The following is a 23,359-nucleotide window of genomic DNA, read 5'->3' as shown; positions in this document are numbered from 1 at the left end:
CGTCAATTCGACCCTGGCCAGACGAGCCGCCTCCTTAGAGATTTTTTCTATTAGAGGGATGTAGTTGGCGTCTGCTAGTTTCGCTGGGTCTGTTGTGATTTGTATCCCCAAGTATTGTATAGTGGATGCGGCCCAGGAGTATGGAAAAGAAGTTTGTAGGTGGGATTGGAGGGAAGGAGGGAGGTTGAGACCCAGAATGAAGGATTTAGTGTAGTTAATCTTATAGTAGGATATGCGGCTGAATTCTGCGAGGACTGTGTGTGCCTGAGGAAGGGAAGAGACTGGAGAGGTTAGGAAGAGTATAATGTCGTCCGCAAATAAGCTTATATTATGGGATCGGCCCGCTAACACAAACCCTGGGATATCTGCGTGAGCTCTAATTTTTTCTGCAAGGGGTTCTACGAGTAAGTTAAATATGGAGGGGGATAGGGGACACCCCTGTCTAGTGCCATTGGTTATGTTGAAAGTGGAGGAAAGCATACCTGAGGTATAGACCTGTGCACAAGGCGTGGAGTAGAGTGCCAGAATTACCGACAGAATGGGACCTGAAAATCCAAATTTCTCCAGTACCCGGGTCATGTATCCCCAGTGTACCCTGTCGAACGCCTTCTCCGCATCCAAGGAGAGGAGCAGAGAAGGCGTTCGAGAGGCCCCCGCGTGGTGAACCAGGTCTATCACCCTTCTAGTGGCATCTGAGGACTGTCTACCAGAGGTAAACCCCGTCTGATCCGGATTGATCAGAGAGGGTAGGATTGGGAGCAGTCTGGATGCTAGGATCTTAGCATAGAGTTTCACGTCTGTGTTGAGAAGGGAGATGGGGCGAAAATTTGCGGGCGTAGTAGGTGTCTTCCCCGGTTTTGGAATAGTCACAATAAAAGCATTAAGCATTTCATTTGGGAAGGAAGCAGAGAGCATCGCTTCAGAGAATATCTTACCTAAAGCAGGAGCTAAGAGGGAGTCAAAGGCCTTGTAGTAGCAATTGGGGAGTCCGTCCGGGCCCGGGGATTTCCCCGGGGGGAGGGTCTTGATTGCTCGCTTGATCTCGGATTCCGAGATCGGCGCATTAAGAGCTTCAAGTTGAGCTTGGGACAAGGTGGGCAGTGCCAGGTCAGCAAGGAAGGAAGAGATTGTCTCTTCTACAGGTTGGGGGGTAGAGGGATCGTCTTGGAGATTGTAGAGGGAGGAGTAGAACTCTGCAAATGAATTTGCTATATCCTGGGGATTATATAGTTTGCTGCCGTCCGGCTGCTTAACTAGAAAAGGGATAGTGGTTTTCACTCTGCGATTTTTCAGTCGCTGAGCTAGGAATTTGCCCGCTCGATTGCCAGACGCATAGTGGGACAGTTTGAGAGATTGCACATGTTTATCATAGCGTTCAAGTAGCAATCTCCTGAGATCTGTGCGCACACCGTGTAACTTAGTAGCTATCGAGATATCAGGAGATTGTTTGTTCTGCGATTCTAGGGAGACAATTTCAGCGAGAATAGAGTCTAGTTTTTGTGCTCTCTGCTTCCTAACCCGCGCACTAAGTTGTATCATCATGCCTCTAATGTAGGCCTTATGGGCACACCAAATAGAAAATGGATTGGTTACAGAACCAACATTGACATTGAAAAATTCCTCCAATCGAGAGGACAGATAGGCAGCGTGAGCAGGCTGTTGGAGTAAGTAGGAGTCCGCCCTCCAAATGAAGGGCGAAGAGACCGGGGGTCCCCCGTCCACCACCACCGACACCGGAGCGTGGTCTGACCACGTGATGTCGTGGATGGCGGACGAGGACACCCTCTGCAACAAAAACTTATCCACTAATATCATGTCAATACGTGAGTAAGAGTTATGTCTGGAGGAATGAAAGGAGTAGTCTCTTTCGCTTGCGTGTTGACATCTCCAGACATCAAACATACCCTCAGCATGTAGTAGTGCGCGTAAGGCAGGGTGGTGGCGTTTGGAGCGGGAGGTTGAGTCCAACTCAAAATCTACCGTTAGATTGTAGTCTCCGCACATGATCAAAGCCCCTTTTCTTATCTTATTAATTTTGCAGAAGAGTTTCCTCAGGAAGCGGAGTTGGTGGGTGTTGGGTGCGTACAAGTTGACCAATGTGTACTGTTTGTTGTTAAAGGTACCAACCAGGACCAAAAACCTGCCATCGGGGTCGATCAGAGAGTCCTGTAGAGAAAAATTTACAGAGTCCTTGATGGCAATGGCGACTCCTTTTTGTTTTTTCGAGGCGGATGCCAGAAAGACATGAGGGAACCTAATGTGTTGGAAGGTAGGTGCGCCCGACGCCATCAGGTGGGTTTCCTGCAAGCATAGGACATCTGAGCGTAATTTCAGGGCCTCTCTCCATACGGAAGCTCTCTTGACTGGGTGGTTCAGACCTCGGACATTAAGAGAGGTTACCGTCAGGGCCATAATTAAGCATGAAAAGGGAGTGATAACAGTACCTTATGGCTTCGTATCTGGGTTTCCAAACCAGCCGGTTCCAGGCAGTGAGTGTGTGCGGGTAGCAGGATGTCTTCTTTGATGAGAATTCGGTGTCCATCTCAGGGGGAAGAGAGAAAGAAAGGGAGATCTTGAGAGTCAAAAATAGGGGGGTTATAACACAGAGAAACAGTAGCACGGATAAAAAGGAAGATCCCGTCCGGGATCTGGATGCAGAGTAGCTGCACATATTGCAGGGGGGGAAGTTCGTGGAAAAACAGAACTCCAGTAGGGTCAGGGAATCAAATGAACAACTTTAATAGAGCAGGATCCCCGAGGCAAGGGGGGTTTTACGATTTTTTTTTGTTGTTTCTTTTGCGTGTCACTAGTGACCATTCGTCTTGAGACTGGGCTCTAGGTGCAGATGCAGATGCTGCGTCCCCAGGGGGGTGTTCGGGCAGAATGTCCCACTTGCGTAGGAGGGCAAGTCCCTCATCCAGGGACATGATCACACTGGAGGTGCCATCTTTGGTTACGATGAGTTTGGTCGGCTGGCCCCACTTGTAGATAATGTTGTGGTTGCGCAGTGCTTTTGTGACAGGTATAAGGGACCTGCGTCTCTGCATCGTGTGCTGGGAGAGGTCCGCGTATACTTGTAGGTTAGGATAGCGGTCAGATGACTGGGGACTCTTGCGGAAAGCCAGCATAAATTGGTCCTTGACATGGTAGAAATGCACCCGCATCAGTACATCTCTGGGTATGTTGTCAGGGAGGTGTGCAGGTTTAGGCAGGCGGTGTATGCGATCCACCACCAGTTCTGATTCAGGAGTGGAGGGTAAGAGCAGTCCCATTAGCTCACGAGCATATTGTTGTAGTTGGGCAGGCATAACAGTCTCAGGGACACCCCTCAGCTTGACGTTATTCCTGCGAGACCTGTCTTCGAGGTCTGCGACCTTTGCCCTGAGCCATGCAACCTCATCTCCTTGGTCATTGTGAGAGTCTACTAGGGAGTTGTATGAGGAAGCATATTCCCCCATTTTCTGCTCCACATGATCTACCCTGCCGCCCAGCTCCCCCATTTCTGTTTTAAATCCTCTCATGCATTCCATCATGTCAGCATGGAGGGAGCTGCGCAGGGAGACTAACATATCTTTTAGGGTAGTGTCTGACACAGGTGTATTGGAGGTAGGAAACGTGTTAATGGGGGCAGAGAGCTCACGTGTGTCCTCCATGGATCCCTGCAAAGCACTGACCTGAGAGTCACTCTGTGCGGCCGACAACCGTGGTTTGGACTTCACCGGGCTGCAGGAGAGGGGGGTGGAAGCCCCTGGAGAGTGACGCTGAGTCCCATCCCTAGATCCCGGGCTCGGTGTGGAGAGAGATGATCCGCCGGCGGAGGCCGGAGAGACACGGCCGGCGCCATCTTGGGACACGCTGCTAGGCCTGGGAGAGAAGAAATCCTCCAGTTTTGCCGGCTGCGCGGCGTTTTTTCGCTTTTTGGTCATCCCCGGGAGACGTGCGGGCTAATGGGTGCTGTTGTAGGTGTTTTTATACACCCCACGATGCCTCGGTGTGCTGGTTTCCCCGACGCTGAAGCGGAGCTCTTGGTTCAGGCGTCCATTCCACTGCGCGGTAGCCACGCCCCCCTCAAATGTATATTATTAATGCATACTTTTTTGTGTGGTCAGGAACAAGCTGAAAATGAAAAGCTTGACCTCAAAATTCAAAAAATGAGTGGCTTCTTATTCCTAGACTCAATACCCAGTTTGTAGATGAGTGAATAATGTGCAAATGTGGTTATTTACTAAAAGTGGAGAACTATAAGTGCACTAGTTAGTTTGAGAACCAGGAAGACAGATAAAAAGAGAAAAAGCATTAATGACAAACAACTGTATAAAGTCCAATGGTCAAATTATTTATTAGTTCTGTGAATATTTCTTTCTTTTGGGGGCCGAATTAGAAAGAAATATGATCTGGCATAGCAATGGCCCCCGACCCATGAATTATTTAACATATTTGTCGCGTACCTCACGAGCAGATTTGGGGGCCAAGCCAGCGCGACCAGTGTCCAGCCCAGGAAGGGTATCTGAGGGTATCTGAGGGTAGTCTTGCCTCAGAACCGATGTCGGGTAGGTACGTCTGGGAGTGCCTGCGTAAAAAGTTGTGCAAAATGCAGCAGGCAAATACAATGGTGTTCAATTTATATTCCGCCAAGTGTATCACTGTCAGGAACAGGCGGAACCGGTTGGAGAGGATCCCAAAGGCATTCTCGACTACCCTCCGAGCCCTGGCCAACCGATAATTGAACACCCTCCTCTCTGAGGTGAGGGTCCTCTGGGGAAAAGGCCGCATGAGGTGAGGTCCAAGCCCGAAAGCTTCGTCCGCTAGAAACACAAACGGAAGTCCTTCCACATAGTCTTCATCCGGTGGCAGTGCCAGACCACCAGCTTGGAGACGACTGTAGAAATCAGTCCGCGCAAACACTCCCCCATCAGACATCCGGCCGTTCTTCCCCACGTCCACATATAGAAACTCATACTGTGCCGACACCACCGCCATCAACACAATACTATGATAACCTTTGTAGTTAAAATAGTAGGACCCCGAGTGGGGTGGGGGCACTATGCGGACGTGTTTCCCATCTATTGCTCCACCGCAGTTTGGAAAATCCCACTGCTGGGCAAATTGGGAAGCCACAGACTGCCATTCCTGTGGTGTGGAGGGTAGCTGTGGGGACAAACAAATAAAGACATTTAGTATTTTGGCACATAAACATTGCAAACATAATCCTACAAGCATCCTTGTGCAACTTCACAGTATTCAAATTGCATTTCTAATTTGTGCAGGGATAATTTTGGGGCACAAATATATAGGCCCACTTAATTAAGAGACTCCACAGCCCTCTGATGGGGACAAAAACTGTTTTAAGGGGGGGGGGGGGTGTTTGAACTGAAAAACTAAAAAGTCCAGATAAAAATAGGCTAGGTGGGGTTGTCCCTAGGATGGCATGCTGGACAGGTTAATATTGGGTAAGGTACAAATATGCAGGTAAGCCAAGATAAATAACATGGAAAGCTTATATCAACATGCATAGGGAGAAAAGGGAACGTTAGTTAAACACACAGCATATCTGGGAAAGTTAAAAAAAAGTAATTTGTCAACATTATTAAAGACAGATTGTGAGGTTAAAATGAGGAAACTTACCTGAATATACTCCTCCTGCAGAACTTTGATGATGGCAGAACACGTGTCCGGTATGATGACCCCAAGCGCCTGCGGAGAGATGCCTGTCGAGAACTTGAGGTCCTGCAGGCTCCTCCCAGTCGCCAGGTACCGCAATGTGGCAATAAGCCTCTGCTCGGCCGTGATGGCTTGGCGCATCACAGTGTCCTGCCTCGTGATATAGGGGGACAGAAGATCAAGCAGACGGTTGAATACGGGGTCCGTCATGCGGAGAAAGTTCCTATAGTCATTAAGATTATTCTCCTGGAGTTCCCTAAGCAGAGGCATATGAGAGAACTGGTCACGCTGGCGCAACCAATTCTTGGCCCAGAAACGCCTCCTCCCCCTGTTCCTGGCCAAACTACTGGAATGATGAGCATATCCAAAAGCCATCCCATAAACAGCACCAACTCGCGAAAATTGACGCTGCTGCTCCATCATGGCTTCAAACCGGCCGGCTGGTCAGTCAAGAACACACTCCTTCAGAAAGCACTCGCAAATCCAGCACAATCTGCAAAGAACACGCGACAAACAGATACGAGCGGACAGGACGCAACTGCAAAGCAGCACGACCTGAAAGCCTGTACCCGATTGCCTACTACGATCCCGCAAGCACACGAACTGAACCCGAAAATACTACCTGGTAAAGCGCGGAGACCGAAAAGCGCGAATCGGCTCTAACCAAACCTTTACTAACACGAGCAAACCCGTAACTAGCAAAAGCGGAACAGAGGGCGGCGCCATTGACTTTGGGCTCTCCCTTTATAGTGACGTCGTACGTGGTTTACGTGCACGCGTTCTGGTTTGACAGGAATTTGGTCCGCTGGTGTGTACAAGCCAGCGGACCAAAAGACAAATCTGCTTTGTACGCCGGAAACTGCCCGTCGGACAGTTTCAAACGGACATGTTTGGTCGTGTGTACAAGGCCTAAGGGTTCAAGAAAATTTGTAGGTTCAGTTTGGTGTTTAACCCAATAGGAACGAGGGACTTGAGTCGGTACACCCACCATTTTTCTTTTTGCTGGAGTATACGATCAAAGTCACCTCGCCTATTGGGTAACTTAAGGGCATAAATGCCCTTTACGGTCATACCCTTGGAACTTCGGTTGTGACATTCTGCAAAGTGTTAAGCAAGGGGTTTTTTGGGATTTTTTAATTTCTCGTTAATTTCTTTTAGGTGTTCGCCGATGCGGACTTTGAGGGGACGTTTAGTTTTTCCTATATAAATTTTAGGACATGGACAAGTAATCGGGTAGATCACTCGAGTGGTTGAACAATTGATCAGCTCTCTGATCTCGAATGAGCCCTGTCCATGGGCATCTTGGAATGTGGCTGTGCGATCAACATAAGGACAAATTTGACATCTGTTACAAGGGAACATTCCCAGGGATCGTGGGTAGTTAGATAGCCAGGTGGTATTTGGTTCCTTAACAAACTCAGACTTAATGAGGATGTCCCCGAGACTGTGTGCGCGGCGTGCCACCATTTTAGGGGAATGGCTTACTATCTTTGCCAAGGTTGGCGCATTGGTTAGAATGCCCCAATGCCTCTCCAAAATGGTCCGAACAGAGTTGAATTGTGAGCCAAAGGGAGTGATGATTCTAGTGGGCTCATTGAGGTTAATGCAAAGTTTTTCCACTGATCTTTTTTTAGTTAATAAGTCCACACGGTCCCTAATGGCTGCTCTTTTTCGTGCCTTTTTAATTTGGCCATGCGAATAGCCGCGTTCTCGAAATCGCATGTATAATTTGTTGCTTTCACGCCTGTAATCAACGATATTGGAGCAGTTTCGCTTTATTCGCATGAACTGTCCCACTTGGATGCCATTTTTGAGCCAGTGGGGGTGATGACTGGTGGCATATAAGAGCGTATTTGCCGCAGTGTTTTTGCGAAAAGTGCATGTGCTAAGCCTGCCCTCCTTTAAGGTAATCAATAAGTCAAGGAAGGATAACTTTTCCATGTCGACAGTGTAGGTGAGATGGATGTTGCGTTTGGTTCTGATTGAGTTCAATCATGAACTGGTGTAGTGTTTCTATGGTTCCATTCCATATCATCAAAACGTCATCTATGTATCGCCACCAGGTAAGTACGTGGTGGCGATACATAGGTGAGGTATAGACATCCTCCTCTTCCCAGAGGCCTAGATGGAGGCAAGCATAGGCCGGAGCCCATGCCGCGCCCATCGAGGTACCTCGTATCTGCCGATAGAAGCCACCCATGAATTGAAAGAGATTATTCATGAGGGCAAATTCCAGTAAATCGACAATGAACTCATTGTGTGATCCAGAAGTAGTGTAGGTATTTCCCAAAAAGGTTTCGACGGCCCAACGACTCCACATCTATACCAACCAGTAAAATTCCATCAGGTTGTTGACTGGCATCAAGGCACTAAACAATCCAGCATAAAACACACTGCCAGCGCCTAACACATTTTTTCACTTTCCACATTCTGTCCTTGCACAAGAACAGTATTCATCAACTTGTGGCCCTTCAAAACTTATTTGAAAAAAAATATCAAGCATGTCTTACTTAACTTCTGCTTGAAAATTCAGAACCTGTTTAGTTTTCCTCCCTCAATGCCCTGATTTCCTCCACTTCTCAACCCCTCTGTGGACATGGCCTCTTTTCATTGTCCATGTGCTCATCAATGCCTGGGACCAGCCGGGGGCTGTGGTAATGCGCAAATCAAACATTAGGACAGTTTCATGACTTGGTAATGTGCAGGAGCAGTGTCACTGTGTGCAGTAATAAAATAACTTGGTGTTGTCCCGTGTCACTATACACCTTAACTTAAAGAATGTTGCATTTAGAGTTGGGACAAATGACCCCCTGTTTGGTTCACGGCTGAAATTTAGAACAAATCGTAAAAGTTCGGAACAGAATAACAAACCCTATTAAAGTTGATGGGACCGGAACGTGAAAGTTCAAAAGTGGCCTTTTTGAAGGCTTATATCGTATATAGTAATTGGGCATGCAGTGGTTATGGGGAAAAAAGAAAAAAATGCGCTATTAACTTAATAAACAAAGAAAACACTAATGAACTGATACACAAAACGGTGAATATATGTGTAAAATATGTGTCCTCATAAGTGGCAAAGGCCCTTGATTCTCCTGACGGAGAGGGCTAGCAAAAAATGACAAAAAACAAAACACAAAAAATAAAGAAAAAGTGTCCAAACATTCTGAAGTCCTCAAAGGAAAGGAAGGGGGAACTCCAAATCCTCATCGATCCGAATGAAAGGATCCTACTTATTGTGAACTTGGACAAAACATTGTGACATGTGTTGATAGGTGATATTCCAATAGTGCCCTCCACCAAAAAGCATACGAATCTGCTTACCAGAACAAATTGGTCCCTTAATTACAGGGGACCACACAAAGCATGTAGTATATAGCAGACCGCTGGGCTCAAATGGAAAAGTGGACATCCTGGTATGGATTGTCTCCTAATCGGTCGCTCCAAAGATGATAATCACATGTATGGAAAGAGACAAGGATGCCTCGATGGTGTAAAAACGTTTTAAAATTTTATTGAATACAAATTCATATGGGTTAAAAACTCACAATTTGCAGAAGATAAAACAGCCTTAAACCTGCAGCACCGGCCGGTCGCATGCAGGTAAACCCGTTTTGGTAGGAGTCAAGCAGTCCAAGGGGTGATGCCAAGTGTGCCGCTCGATCAGCCCTGACTATTTTCGTGATATTTCACTATATCAAAGGGCACAGGCGGCCACTGCATCACCCCCTAAACTTATAGCAAAAAGAAAAAAACGTCATCAGCGTTATTGCCGTCATGTGCGCATGCACACGGCGTCACCACAGTGCAACCAAGCCTCTAAGTGGGGACGAATCAGAATCCACACATCGTCCCAAGGGCCAAGCCTCACTAGTTATCCATTAGGCTGGCATCACTGAGGGAAAGCCGAGCCTCGATGGCGGGACGAATCAAAGCCCGCCACGCCATCACAGAGGACCAGCCTGACTTTTTGGATTGGCCATTGTGCTGATGCGCACACGCAGAACGTGAGCAGAGGGAACCAAGCCTCGCTTCAGATCGCCAATCACCCGTCGGTATCGACCGGGTGGGCGTGTCGTACTGCGCAATGCTGTAAACGGACAATACCTCAAAGCAAGCCCGCAGCAGCCAGTCAGTTAACCCTTTGTAGTAAGGGGGAAAACAAAGAAGAAAGTTAAAAATTAGTAATTTAAACATTAAAATACTTGCACAGACCACAAGGACAGCACAAGGTGCAGCCCTGGTAGAGACACCCAGGCATTACAACCCCGGTCTCAGACTCACCGCACCGAAGGTTGAGGTAACATGATGCTGCCAAATGCGGATCGCAAAAAAATGTCCCACACAGCCAGAATACATAAAAATATATTATGACAGTGTGGGAATGGACCATGTAAACAAAAAACACAGTAATAAAACATATATGCACTTGGGTTAGATAACCAAATGCCTTCAACCAAAAAAACAAAAATAAAAAGGATAGCCCGGTATTTATGATAACCTTAGATTCCCAATATTAGTTGGTAAAATTTCATATGCTGGATTGCGTCCACTCAGGAATTATTGATAAAGGCATTGCTGTCGGTATCAATATTCAACCCATGTGGCGTGTATGTTTTTAGGCGATTAGATCCAGGCCATCCCTTGCCTGGAAATCTCGCGAACCAATGAACTGCCCCTCCAGTGAGGTTGGTATTTGTCTATTCCCAAAAAAGGGTTATAGAGGGATCCCTGTTATGTACTAAATCATAGTGTCGGGGCACCAAATGTTTGTCAAAACCCTTCCTGATTCTGGCGACATGCTCGTTCAGTCTAACCTTCAGTGCCCTTTTGGTCCTCCCAACATATTGAAGGCCGCAAGGGCACTGAATGAGATAGACTACTCCCTTGGTCGAGCAAGTGATGAAGGGCTCGACTTCATATGTACGACCTGTCTTGGTAGACTGAAAAGCGCATATTTTTCTGTCTTGACAACTGTTCAACGAGCAAATTTGACATTTTCTGCATTTGAAGTAGCCAGTCAGATTATCTAGAAAAGAGCTGGATCCCCTAGGGGGATCTTGAATACTGGGGCCTATTTGACTACCCAATGTGGAAGCCCCCTTGAAGACAATGCTTGGTCTCTCTGGCAGGATGGAAGCCAGAACATTATCTGTAGTCAGAATATGTCAGTGCTTTTGTATCAGTTTTTTGATTTTGTGATATTGGACAGAAAAGGTGGTGATAGGGGAAATAGGTTTTCTATACCTTTTATCTGCCTTGATCTGATTACTCAAAAGTTGTTCTCTTTCTATGGCTTTGGTTTTATCGATCAGTTCAAACATGGGGGCGCTCTCATAGCCCTTCTCGATAAACCGACTAGAAAGTGTCAAGGCTTGGCTCTCAAAGGATTCAATATTGGTGCAATTGCATCTAAGGCGCGAGAATTGTCCCTGAGGGACCGCCTTCAACCAGGCCTGGAGGTGGCAACTGTCTAATGGAATATAGGAATTCCTATCGGTGGATTTAAAGAAAGTGGTGGTTACAAACTTGTTATCTTTTTAATGAGAATTTTGAGGTCTAAAAAGTTGATCTCTTTCCTGCTAGCCTCAAACCCAAATGCGATACCTCTAGTGTTGTTATTTAACCCCAACATAAAATCTCTCAGGTCGGGTTCGCTGCCATCCCAAAGGAGGAGGACGTCATCGATGTACCTAGCCCAGAGCACTATTTCAGGTCTCCAGCAGGCATCAACGACGTCCTCCTCCCACTTGGCCATAAAAAGGTTGGCCAGGCTGGGGGCATACCCATTGCGACCCCCTGTCCTGTCTGTAAAATTGGTTATCAAAAAATAAATAATTGTGACCAGTCCTGAATTCCTTACTAGATAAAAAGACACTGCTTCCAATCCTAATTGGTGTGGGATGATGGTGTAAAGCGAAGTAGCGTCGGCAGTCACCATCCACAGACCTGGTTTGGGGGTGATGTCGGCCAACATATTGATAACTTGTTTAGTGTCTTTGATGTAAGAAAGAATCATCTGGACGAGGGGCTGAAGAAAAAAATAAATATACTTGCCCACCCGGGACGTGATGGAGTCAATGCCACTAACTATAGGGCATTCCGGGGGGCAAGTCTGGTTCTTATGAATTTTTGGTAAGTAATAAATTACCGGAGTGCGGGAAGCACTCAATGTATTAAGAAAAGACTTTCTTGGTGGTGTCGATCAAGGTACTAAATAACAACAATCTACTATAGCCTCCAGCTCCCTTTTGAATTTCACAACGGGGTCTCTATTGAGGGGTGTGTAGGAGGCATTGTCATCCATGATGTGATGCATCTCTTTGAGGTAGTCGCACCTATCCAGGATGACGATGCCACCCCCTTTATCAGCTGGTCTGATCACCAAAGATTTGTTGGAGCATAGCGACTCCAAACCCTTCGTGGGGCCCTGGTGCATATTCATCTTTTTAACTTTAATATGTTCTAAATCCTGAAGGACAACATCACGGAACACCCTAATGCTGGGGGCCAATGACCCAGGTGGATTAAACAGTGAAGCATTGGCTAATCCGGAATGTTTAAATTCTGTGTTTGGTGTTGAGTTGTCCCTAACAGGATTGGATAGGAAGTATCTTTTGATGTTGAGTCGCCTAGTATACTTGTGAACGTCCATGTAAGTCTGAAACTTACTTAGACTACGGGGTGGGGCAAACTTTAAGCCTTTGTCCAGTAGTTTTTTCTCTGGATCAGTCAAAACCTGCTGACTGAGATTGAAAATGCCAGTCCCTAAAGCCGCTTTCTTTTTGGTCGACTGGGCCCTCCCCCCCCCCCCCTGGTCCCTCTCTTTGTCCTATAGGACCTCCCCAGTTGGGCTGGGCCCTGGGAAAACCCCAATTAGAATTTAGTGGGTTCCCAGGTCTTTGTTGGCTAAAACTTGAAAAGCGGCCACCTAAATATTGAGGTGGGGGATATGGATTTGGATTGTCGTATCCAAAGCCATCGTTAATAGTAGTGTATCTCCCAGGGTCCCCAAAATCGGACAAGGGATAAAACCGATTTTGTGTGGGGACAGTGAAATTCGGGGTCCAATATTGTTACCCTGATGGTACCCAATATTGGGGGGTGGGAATCTCTGACCAGCGGGGTATTGATCCCATATCCGGGGAGACATTCCTTGATTATAATGTTGGATAGTGTTGGCAGAAGAACCCCCCCCCCCCCTTTCCCTATTTCTCCATACTGATTGTTGAGAGTTTTGTTGCTTTTGGGGGTTTGTGGGAGGTTCCCTGTCAAGGAGGATTGGACACAGGATGGATGGTGTTACCCCTGCTGGTGGATGTAAGATTAGAGGGGGGATTAAGCCCCACAGATACATGTGGCAGTGTATCCATCACCTGTTCCTCCTCATTAGCTGAAGCTAATTTCTTTTGCCATAAAAAAACAAACCCGGATTGATAATCTTCACTATCTCTAATGATTTTTTTTTGTGGTTATGGGAGTCTGGGTACTACTCTAAAGGACATGTATCAATGAAACAAGTTTGTAAAAAAAAAAAAATAAATAACCGAGCAGTGATTTACTGATTCTTAAAGTGAAACCATCAAAATTTGAAATTATTCATTTAAATATAGTGTATGGGGGGGGGGGGTCCCTTTTTTAGTCTGCCTATATTTGCACATCTGTACCATGTATAGAACATGCTGCAGCAATAATTAAATGCCACAAAAAGATGACATTTACCAATTTTTCTTTCTTTTATAAACAATGGCTTGGGTAGCCAGTCTGTATGAGGCCACAATTTAGTGCAGTGGTTCTCAACCCTGTCCTCAAATACCCCCAACAGGCCATGTTTTGGGAATTTCTCTTAGATAAAATAGCTTTCCAAAATACCAAGCAATTGACTCTCATTTAAAGCACCTATGCAAGCTAAAAAAATCTGCAAACATGGCCTGTTTGGGGGGGGGGGGGGGGGGCGGGTACATGGGACAGTGTTGAGAATCACTGATTTAGTGCACTTGGACAAGATTAGAGATTTTTGGGATAAATCCTTGTGTTTTTCGCAGGCTTTGGATAGAAGTAACAGTTCTTGAAAAATTGGTCTTTTGGGTGTACTCTTGATGAAAGGTAAGAATTTGGCCTTGCTGTCAAAATTGGAATTGTATGCACCTGTCAAACGGGTGTGGAAAAATTGGTCTTTGGGTGTGAATGGTGCCCATGAAACCTACAAATTATTCCACATGAAGTCAACACACACAACGCTATTCAGCCTAGAGGTCATGCAGAGATTCCACATTCCAAAAACACTTTAATTGGCAACATTTTAAAGAAAAAACTCTTTGATCTCCAACTTATAGATGCTTGGCGTCTCATGCATCCTACGGATAGAGATTATTCCCATTTTTCTGCACCCCATAACTCTTATTCTAGAATAGATAATATCTTCTTAGATCATTTCCACCTTCCCTTCCTCCGCTCAGCCTGTATAGGCACTGCCTCTCTCTCTGATCATGCTCCTGTTTCCATATGCCTGACTATACCAGATTTACCTCACCGCCCTAATAACTGGAAACTCAACGACTCCCTCATCACGAATTCGATAGAGATATCCGCCTTAACCAAAACACTTTCCCAATATTTTGAGGAAAACTCTGTCTCAGGCACCTCTCCATCTCTTTTGTGGGAGGCGCATAAGGCGCTAATAAGGGGAAATCTTATCGAATTGGGTGCAAGGAAAAAAAGAGAACATGGTCAGCAGCTCAAACAGGTCTTGCATCAGATTGCTGAGTTGGATAAACAACATAAACTTTCTCTCCACGTTTCACACCTAAAAGCCCTTACCCTTAAAAGAGAAGAACTCAAAACTCTCCTTGCCCTTGAAACTAGACGAAAATTTCACTACATTTCCCAGAAAGTATATGAATGGGGTAACAAACCGGGGAAATTATTGGCTAGGTCACTTACAGCCAGGAAAACGTTATCATTTATACCCAAAGTGAAACTGCCATCAGGAGATTTAGTACACACCACCCCCCAAATATCACGAGCCTTTAAGGAATTTTATGCTGACTTATATAACGTGGAAGGTGGTTTGGCCTCTTTATCTCTTGCCGAAAAACGTAAACGAATCCTCGCCTTTCTTAGACAAGCCAATCTCCCTAAGCTTCCAAAGTCCGCCCTTAGCGCTCTTGAAGCGGATTTCTCCGTGGAAGAATTTAATTTAGCACTCAAGTCCTCCTCTTCCGGTAAAGCCCCTGGCCCTGATGGCTTCACCCTCCTATATTACAAAACCTTTAGAGATGTCTTATTCCCCCACCTTGTAACCTACGCAAATTCTGTTTCCCGTGATTCCCCCCTTCGACCTGAATCATTATCCGCCCACATCACGGTTATCCCTAAACCTGATAAGGACCCTACCCTATGTAGCAGTTATAGACCCATCTCCCTTTTAAATGTTGACACCAAACTCTTTGCCAAGGTAATAGCGAATAGATTGCTTCCCCTTCTACCTAAGTGGGTATCGGCTGATCAAACCGGTTTCATTCCAAATAGAGAGGCGAGAGACAATTCTCTCCGTACTTTGTCACTGATCCATTATGTGCGGAAGTGTTCCCAGCCCACCCTTCTCCTCTCCACCGATGCTGAAAAAGCATTTGATAGGGTGGACTGGGAATACCTTAAAACTACTCTCTGTCATTTTGGCCTTGGTCCTAAGATGCTCTCTCGTATCTTCTCCCTTTACTCCAACCCTACCGCACAAGTACGTATCAATGGTTCCTTAAGTGATCCATTTACGCTACATAACGGAACCAGACAGGGTTGCCCTTTATTCCCCTTGTTGTTTGCTATTTCCCTTGAACCCTTTTTGGCTTCTGTTAGGAATAACAGGGGAATTCATGGTATCCAGGTCGGCGCTAAAATACATAAATACGCAGCCTATGCGGATGACGTTTTATTCTTTATCCAACATCCACGTATTTCACTGCCGATTCTGATGTCTGAATTCTCCTCATTCCAAGGTCTCTCCAACTTTAAGATTAATCTTTCAAAATCCGAAATTTTAAATATAACAGTTCCCCAACGAATGGCTGATCAGCTGAGACCCCTATTTCCCTTTCGCTGGGTTCCATCGCGCATGAAATATCTTGGCATTTATTTGACTCCCCACCTCCATTCTCTCTTCAGACATAACTATATCCCTCTTCTAAATGCCATTAAGGATGATCTCCGGAAGTGGTCTTCCCTCTCTCACTCTTGGCTAGGTAAAGTCAATATAATAAAGATGAACATACTCCCCCGTATTCTTTTCTTGTTACAAATGATTCCCTTGAAGATCCCAATAGGTTTTTTTACCCTTTTACAAACCATGGTCTCTCGCTTTATATGGAGGGATGGGCGTCCCAGGGTTTCTAGGGAGACTCTTTACAGAGCCAAATGTTCAGGGGGACTGGCTTTACCTAATTTTAAAGCTTACTATCAAGCAGTTATATTAGCACGTATAGCGGATTGGAAATATGCTGCCACCTCCAAATTATGGGTTCAATTGGAACATTCTTTATGTGGCTCTGATCTCTCTGTGACCCCTTGGATCCCACGTTTTTTTAGAAATTTATCCCCTATTACCTCACCTCTCACCTTATCTTCCCTACAAATCTGGGATGATCTACATAAGAAATTTAAGTGGTCTTATAACTCCCCATTAACTCCCTTGATGTCTCACAGATACTTCGCCCCGGGTCTCCTTGATTCGGGCTTTCAGAAATGGTCACCGGATGGCCCTCTCTTATTGTACCATGTTGCCTCCTCCAATTGTCTTAAACCCTTGTCTGAGATTCTGGGTCACAATTCACCCTCATTCTTGGACAAGTGGAGATACAAGCAATTGAGTAGTTTTTTCCATACATTGCCACGTCCCTTAAGAGGTATCTCAGATCTCAACAGCATAGAACAGATTCTTCTGCCTAGGGATCCTCCTACACGTTCTATCTCCCAATTCTACAAAGCCCTCCTGGACTTACAATGCCCTTTGTATCCAGAATATATATCCCGATGGGAGAAGGATTTGGAGATTACTATTACTGATAAAAAAAAGGATAAGATACTCAAGCTTACACATGTCTCTTCCCTGGCTTCTTCCATGACTGAATCTAACTTCAAGCTCCTAACTAGATGGCACCTCACTCCTGCCAAGCTTCACCGTATGTTCCCTAGTAATTCCCCACTCTGTTGGAGGAATTGCGGTCAAATTGCCACCCATGCCCACATTTGGTGGTCTTGTCCCCTCATTCGCCCTTACTGGACAGAAGTCTTAAACTTGATATCTCAGATCACTGAGGTACAAATCCCCCTTGAACCGTGGACGGTTCTCTTCCACGCCACCTCTAGGCCCATTGGCAAATACAAGCGTTCAATCACTCCACACCTTCTTAATACAGCCAAAGCCATTATCCCTCGTCTCTGGGGTCAACCTGAAACTCCTTCCATTAAAACATGGTTACAAAAGATTTCTGAGGTTAGCCTCATGGAAGAACTCACTCACATTGCAAGAGACACCAGTGAACAACACTCCCGAATCTGGGCGTCCTGGTCTTCATTCATCTCTACACAGTGCTATTTAGATATTATTTCTTCGCCCCCTTACGGGTCTGAAGCCACATGAGGCGGTCTTTCACCAAATTGTGACCCTTTATCCCACTCCCTGACATGGTTTCCCATTACTCTTGATATCTTACTAAATAAGTCCGATTAGTGATATGCTTGATACGATTGCCATGTGACCCAGCTCTCCCTCCCCGCCCTTCCCTACCCTTCCCTGCTTACCCATCCTACATCCCTCTAATCTCTTTTTCTCCATCTTTTTCCTATCCTCTTTTCTTTTTTCTTTTTCTTCATTTATAGACAAATTGAAATGCTTGTGTTCTCTATGATGCATCATTTGGTATACTTTCCAATTTACTACTCTGTATTGATGCCTATTTGGAGAGTTGACTTACTTTTATTGTATTGTCTATTTCTATCAATAAAAAAAATATATTAAACAAAAAATTGGCAACATTTTCATTAGGGGTAAACCAGGACTGATTAATTTTGATAAATATCAGACAGTCCATTGAGTCTGTGGACAGACGCATACTATTAGTTATAAAAACTCCAGCACACAGGATGCAGGGCAGCCCAGCCACTCAATTGCATACTGGGTAAGTTCTGGCCAGTGGTCTATTCTTATGACCCATTAACCCAGTGGATCATCAATTGGAAAGCTCTCCTTTTTGTTTTTTGCCCCTAGATAATCATCAGCCATATGATGCATACGCTGCCAATAGGATGAGGATGCTGATGGCCCCGGGGCAGGAAGAACTAAAAAAATTGTGAAATGCATCACTTAAACGGCCCTCTTCTCCACCGCTCTTCTCTTTTGACCAACAGAAGCCTCAAAACTGTTTTCATAACACTGTAACCTACCAGAGTTGGGAAAAGTGTTAGATAAACTCCTCTTTGACCACTTCCTTACCGCGTCATTGTGAAATGACGGCGGCAGGAACCCCTCCTCGATCCAGGAGGACGTCATATGACGTCCTGGGCTTTCCGGGTGGATATTTGAATGATGCCTGCAGCGAGAGGCATCATTCAGATATCCTTCTCTCCTGCCGGCGATTCTGCACAACGTAAGAACAATCATAGCGGCGATTCCGCCGCTAGATCATTCTCACAGGCGGCGGGAGGGAACATCCCCCCCCTCCCGCCGCCATCCGGTGCTTCTCCGGGCTCTCCCGTGCCATCGGGGGCCCGGAGAACGAATCGTCCGGCGCTGGCAGGAAGCATAGAGATGACTGGTGACCAGATGGTCACCAGTCATCTCTATGACCGTCGGAGGACCCGGGCGCGATGTGATGACGTCACGCCCGGGTCCCCGTAAGTAAACAAAGCCGCAATTGCGGCTGCTAAGCAACCACAAGCATGAGATCGGTGAATTTTTTTCACCGATTTCATGCTTTCCAGCCTGGAGGAGAGATGTGGGGTCTTATTGACCCTGCATCTCTCCATAAAGAGGACCTGTCACACACATTCCTATTACAAGGGATGTTTACATTCCTTGTAATAGGAATAAAAGTGATAATAAAAAAAAAAAAAAAAAAAGTGTAAAAAAAAAAAAAAATGTAAAAAAAAAAAAAAGAAATACATTTTTTTTTTTTAACGCCCCTGTCCCCAGTAGCTCGCGCGCATAAGCGAACGCACAGGCAAGTTCCACCGACATATGTAAACGCCGTTAAAACCACATATGTGAGGTATCGCCGCGTGCGTTAGAGTGCCAGCAACAATTCTAGCACTAGATCTCCTCTGTAAATCTAAACTGGTAACCTGTAAAAAATTTCAAAGCGTTGCCTATGGAGATTTTTAAGTACCGAAGTTTGGCGCCATTCCATGAGTGTGCGCAATTTTAAAGCGTGACATGTTAGGTATCTATTTACTCGGTGTAACATCATCTTTCATATTTTACAAAAAAATTGGGCTAACTTTACTGTTTTGTTATTTTTTTTAATTCATGAAACACTTTTTTTCCAAAAAAAGGCGTTTGAAAAATTATTGTGCAAATGGCGTGCAAGATAAAACGTTTCAATGACCGTCGTTTTATTCCCTAGGGTGTCTGCTAAAAAAACATATATAATGTTTGGGGGTTCTGTGTAATTTTCTAGCAAAACAAATATGATTTGTACATGTAGGAAAGAAGTGCCAGAATAGGCCTGGTATGGATGTGTGTATAACTGCCCTGTATGGAAGTGGTTAAGGTATCCTCAAGAGATTTAACGGTATAAGTTCTGAGACTTTCCGCTTGTAACAGAGGTCAATTAGGGGTTGCCAACCAATAGCGATCCTTGTCCTTTATACCACATATTCCTGTGTTCTTACGCAGGCTTTGAAGCATGAGGCAGCCCATGCACCACATGTTTGCGGAGGCATGTGAAGCAAACTCCTTTGGGTCATTGAGGATTATAGTGTATGGAACCGTCTCCTCCCAGCTGTTCTGGAGATGGAAAATTATCTCACGTGAACCTGAGGTCTCTCCAGAGCTTCTGGCTGCGGCAGCAAGATATGCGGCTAGAGCAGCGGCTGTTGACAGAGCCCTCGGGCTAATCCTAGAACATGGGGTTAGAGAAGAGGAGGAGGTGACAGTCTCTGAGGAGTAGGGATGAGCTGACCCCCCCCCCCATTCAGTTCGCACCAGAACCTTCGAACGGACCGAACATTTAGAACCGACCAACGGGTTTAGGGACCCAGGCCTTGCCCCAGGGAACATGTATCAATGTAAAAAAAAGTTTTAAACGGTTGTTTTTTTCTGGAGTAGTGATTTTAATGATGCTTAAAGTGAAAAACAAAAATTCCTTTAAATATCGTACCTGCTGGGTGTCTATAGTATGCCTGTGAAGTGGCACATGTTTAGAATTGTCCCTGCACAAAATGAGATTACTATAAGAAAATAGAATTGTCCCTGCACAAAATGAGATTACTATAAGAAAAAAGTAATTTAAAACTGCTTGCGGCTTTAATGTAATGTCTGGTCCCTGCAATATGGATGAAAATCATTGAGAAAAATAGCATGGGTTCCCCCCCCCCAGGTCATTACCAGCCCCTTTGGCCCTATATACTTGACAGCAGTATACAGGCGGTGCAAACAAGACAGGGACTGTAGGTTTGTTATTGTTAATAGTATTATGAGCAGATCCCTGACTCTAGGAATAAATATGAGAAACACCAGCTTTATGTTAGGTGCACAATGTGCAGAGGACAAATACAGTACACACACCACGTAGCTTTAGGTGCACACTGCAGAGGACACAGACAATACGCCACGTGAGAATACTGCAGCTAGCACAATCACCTGCCTGCCTGTTAGTAAATTAGGAAGAGCGGATCTAGCTAAACTCAATACAGTGTATAAATATACAACACCTGGGATGCATATATATCCTCTACACACTGTAACTCTAACTGACTAGCCTGCCTGCCCTATCTACCTGCAATAAACGAGACTCTCTCTCTGTCTTAACCACCGCAACACACTACACAAGGCCATCTTGCAGGTGGCCTTTTATAGTGTGGGGTGTGTACTAAACCCCCTGAGCCATGTGTGCTCAGCCTGTGGCTCTCGAGCTGTTGCGGAACTACAATTCCCATGAGGCATTGCAAGCCGCTGACAGGTACAAGCATGTCTCCCAAAGGCTGAGGCATTATGGGAATTGTAGTTTTGCAACAGCTGGAGAGCCACAGGTTGAGCACCCATGCCCTGAGCCATAATTGGCCAAAGTCACCCTGGCTTTAGCCAATTATGGCTCTCCGTTTTTTGCAAGCTGTGATTGGCCAAGCATGCAGGTCATAGTGCATGCTTGGCCAATTATCAGCCAGCAATGCACTGCGAAGCCGCAGTAAATTATGGGCCGTGACACGCCACTTGAATTTGGCGCGAATGGCTCATAACATTTGACTCGAACACGAAGCTCATCCCTAATCTCATCGTCCTTTTGCAATCCTCCCTCCCATGACCATATTCAAAGCAGGTCCTGCAAAAGGTAGGATGTCCAGAAAAAAATAAGGAACATCTCTCCCCAGCCACTGTAAAAAACGTGGGGGGTAGAGTATACACACCATTCACATCATGTTTAAACTTAACCTTAAACCTACACATACCATAGGAGTTTATAATTGTTGTGCCAGTATCAACATTGGAGCACAACTTAAGTACAAAAATTCTCACCACCTCCTTCTTCTCCAAAAAGGGATTGTAGAAATGAACCACCAGATCTCTCCTCTGCTTCAAATAAAGCCTCCACAGTTATTCCTTCCCAGATAGGTTCTCCATTTTTTACTTGATTCTGATACCTCTCAACTGCTTGCAAACAGGTGTCCTCCGAATAAAATGAAACCTCATAAATCCCAGTTGTAGGAAAATCTGCAAAGCATAGATATCACTCACTGTGAGATTCAGAGCACCAAACGGACATTCTTCAATAAACTTCTTTACAGTAAACTGTCTTATATTTTCAGGTCCCACGACCAGCCTAAAGGATTTTAGAAGGGCACGACGCATCATCCTCTTGTCCTCCAAATGTCCCTGGATTCCCCAAAGGGGCGATCCAGAGACTCGCCTTCCGCCGATCGCACTAGGTTACCCCCGTTTGATTGCAGCCAAAAGGCCGAGAAGCGATTAACCCAATTATTCTCTGTTCCGAGCGAACAGCTTCCTGGCCTCAAAGGGGGGCTCGCTGAGAGGTGTGCGTTTTCCTGTGCCCAGCCCTCCCCCTCCCCCCAGTCTAGGCTGTCCAGAGGTGTGAATCCGCAACCAGACAAGCGTCGCTGGGCTAGAGGCCTAATCCCCTGTCTGCTGGCCAATCCACCTTTTTTCTGACACCTGCCCAACACTGCTGAAGCCCATTCTGACCTTTTAAAGTGTCAATGAGTCATCCCTGAGCAACAATTTTCACAGATTCAGGTGCACATGTAATGAGGGAAATCATTTACAGGGGGGCGCCTCCTAGTTAACATAACATGGACGAAAAATGAGAGCCACTAGAGGGAGACACAGGCTCAGGGATCCTCCAGAAAAAAGAATAAACCACCTTGCCTCGGATGACTTTTCAAGCTAGCTGCTGGAGCCAGGGACAGAAATGGAGCAAAGTCAGCCCCCTTGTTTGACAAGGAGGACTCCAAAGTGTCACCGCTAGTGAATGCTTCATTTCGGGCCTTAGGAGAGAGATGAGTAGAACACTAGCTGTCTTGTCAAAATTGGTGCACTGACTAAACTTCATACAGTGTGATTTGGCAAGCAGCTAAAACCCCTCCTTTCCCAAGAAAGTGACAAGAAGCAATGAACACAAAGACATAAGGGTTAAATGCAAGTTTATTGAACAAAAGAAGGTTAACAGCTTTGTGAGGAACAAGCAGCACAAGCAACAAACATTGTGAGCAACATACAAGCAAGCAAGCAAATGCAGGAGAGGATGATTTTCCATTCTATTCTGTTTTTCGACACTGTGTAAGAAAGGGGTGCACTGGTCCTGGAGGTACTGCAATACCAGGTCGATGTGTGGAGTGGACAGAGCAAGCTCTTCTTCCATCTCCCTGTTCTAAAAATCCATTTAATATATGGTCCCCAGATAGGGGACGTATCAGATATTAAACTGATAAGAACAGATTTTTTTTTATTCTTTTATTTAAAATTTCATAAATAAAATACAAAGTAAACATTTGACAAAGACAAAAAATATGTACAACATATTGTACAAAAATTTAAAACAAGAAATACAAAAAACTTGACAATATTTTACAATACAAAAAAAGACAATTTCCACAATACAAAAAGTTGACTATTTACATACAACATCCACATCCCTCCCACAAAACCCCAAAGGTAAATGACAAAAACAAAGCATACATCATCAAAAAATACAACAACGATAATAAAGAAAACAAGAAAACTTTTTACAAAAAAAACCCTTCCACCCATCAAATAGTACAAAAATATAATATATCAAAAAACTACCCCTACAATGTTCTGTCCCTCAACCCCTATCCCTACACAAACAAAAATCACTCCTCAAAGCTTGCTCCACACTTTCCGTTCACCACCACCTGCACTCACCCTGAAAGACAAAAATAAAAATATTAATTTCATCAAAAACATAATCCCAAACACCAAAAACACACGTTATATACACCATTGCTTCCA

The 23,359-nt window shown here is 45.3% G+C and overlaps 1 non-coding gene across 1 annotated transcript; it reads right to left on the bottom strand.

Moving 5' to 3' along the window:
• Positions 1-22,672: 22,672 nt before the first annotated feature.
• On the bottom strand, positions 22,673-22,865 carry LOC120938627. Its single transcript, XR_005749181.1, has one exon. It is a non-coding gene; the product is annotated as a U2 spliceosomal RNA (small nuclear RNA).
• Positions 22,866-23,359: the final 494 nt, after the last annotated feature.

The sequence above is a fragment of the Rana temporaria genome, chromosome 4, assembly GCF_905171775.1.
Source record: "Rana temporaria chromosome 4, aRanTem1.1, whole genome shotgun sequence".
In the NCBI taxonomy this organism is placed as follows: Eukaryota; Metazoa; Chordata; class Amphibia; order Anura; family Ranidae; genus Rana; species Rana temporaria.
Note: the sequence above shows the minus strand (reverse complement) of the source record. Positions and strands in the feature narration are given on the sequence as shown.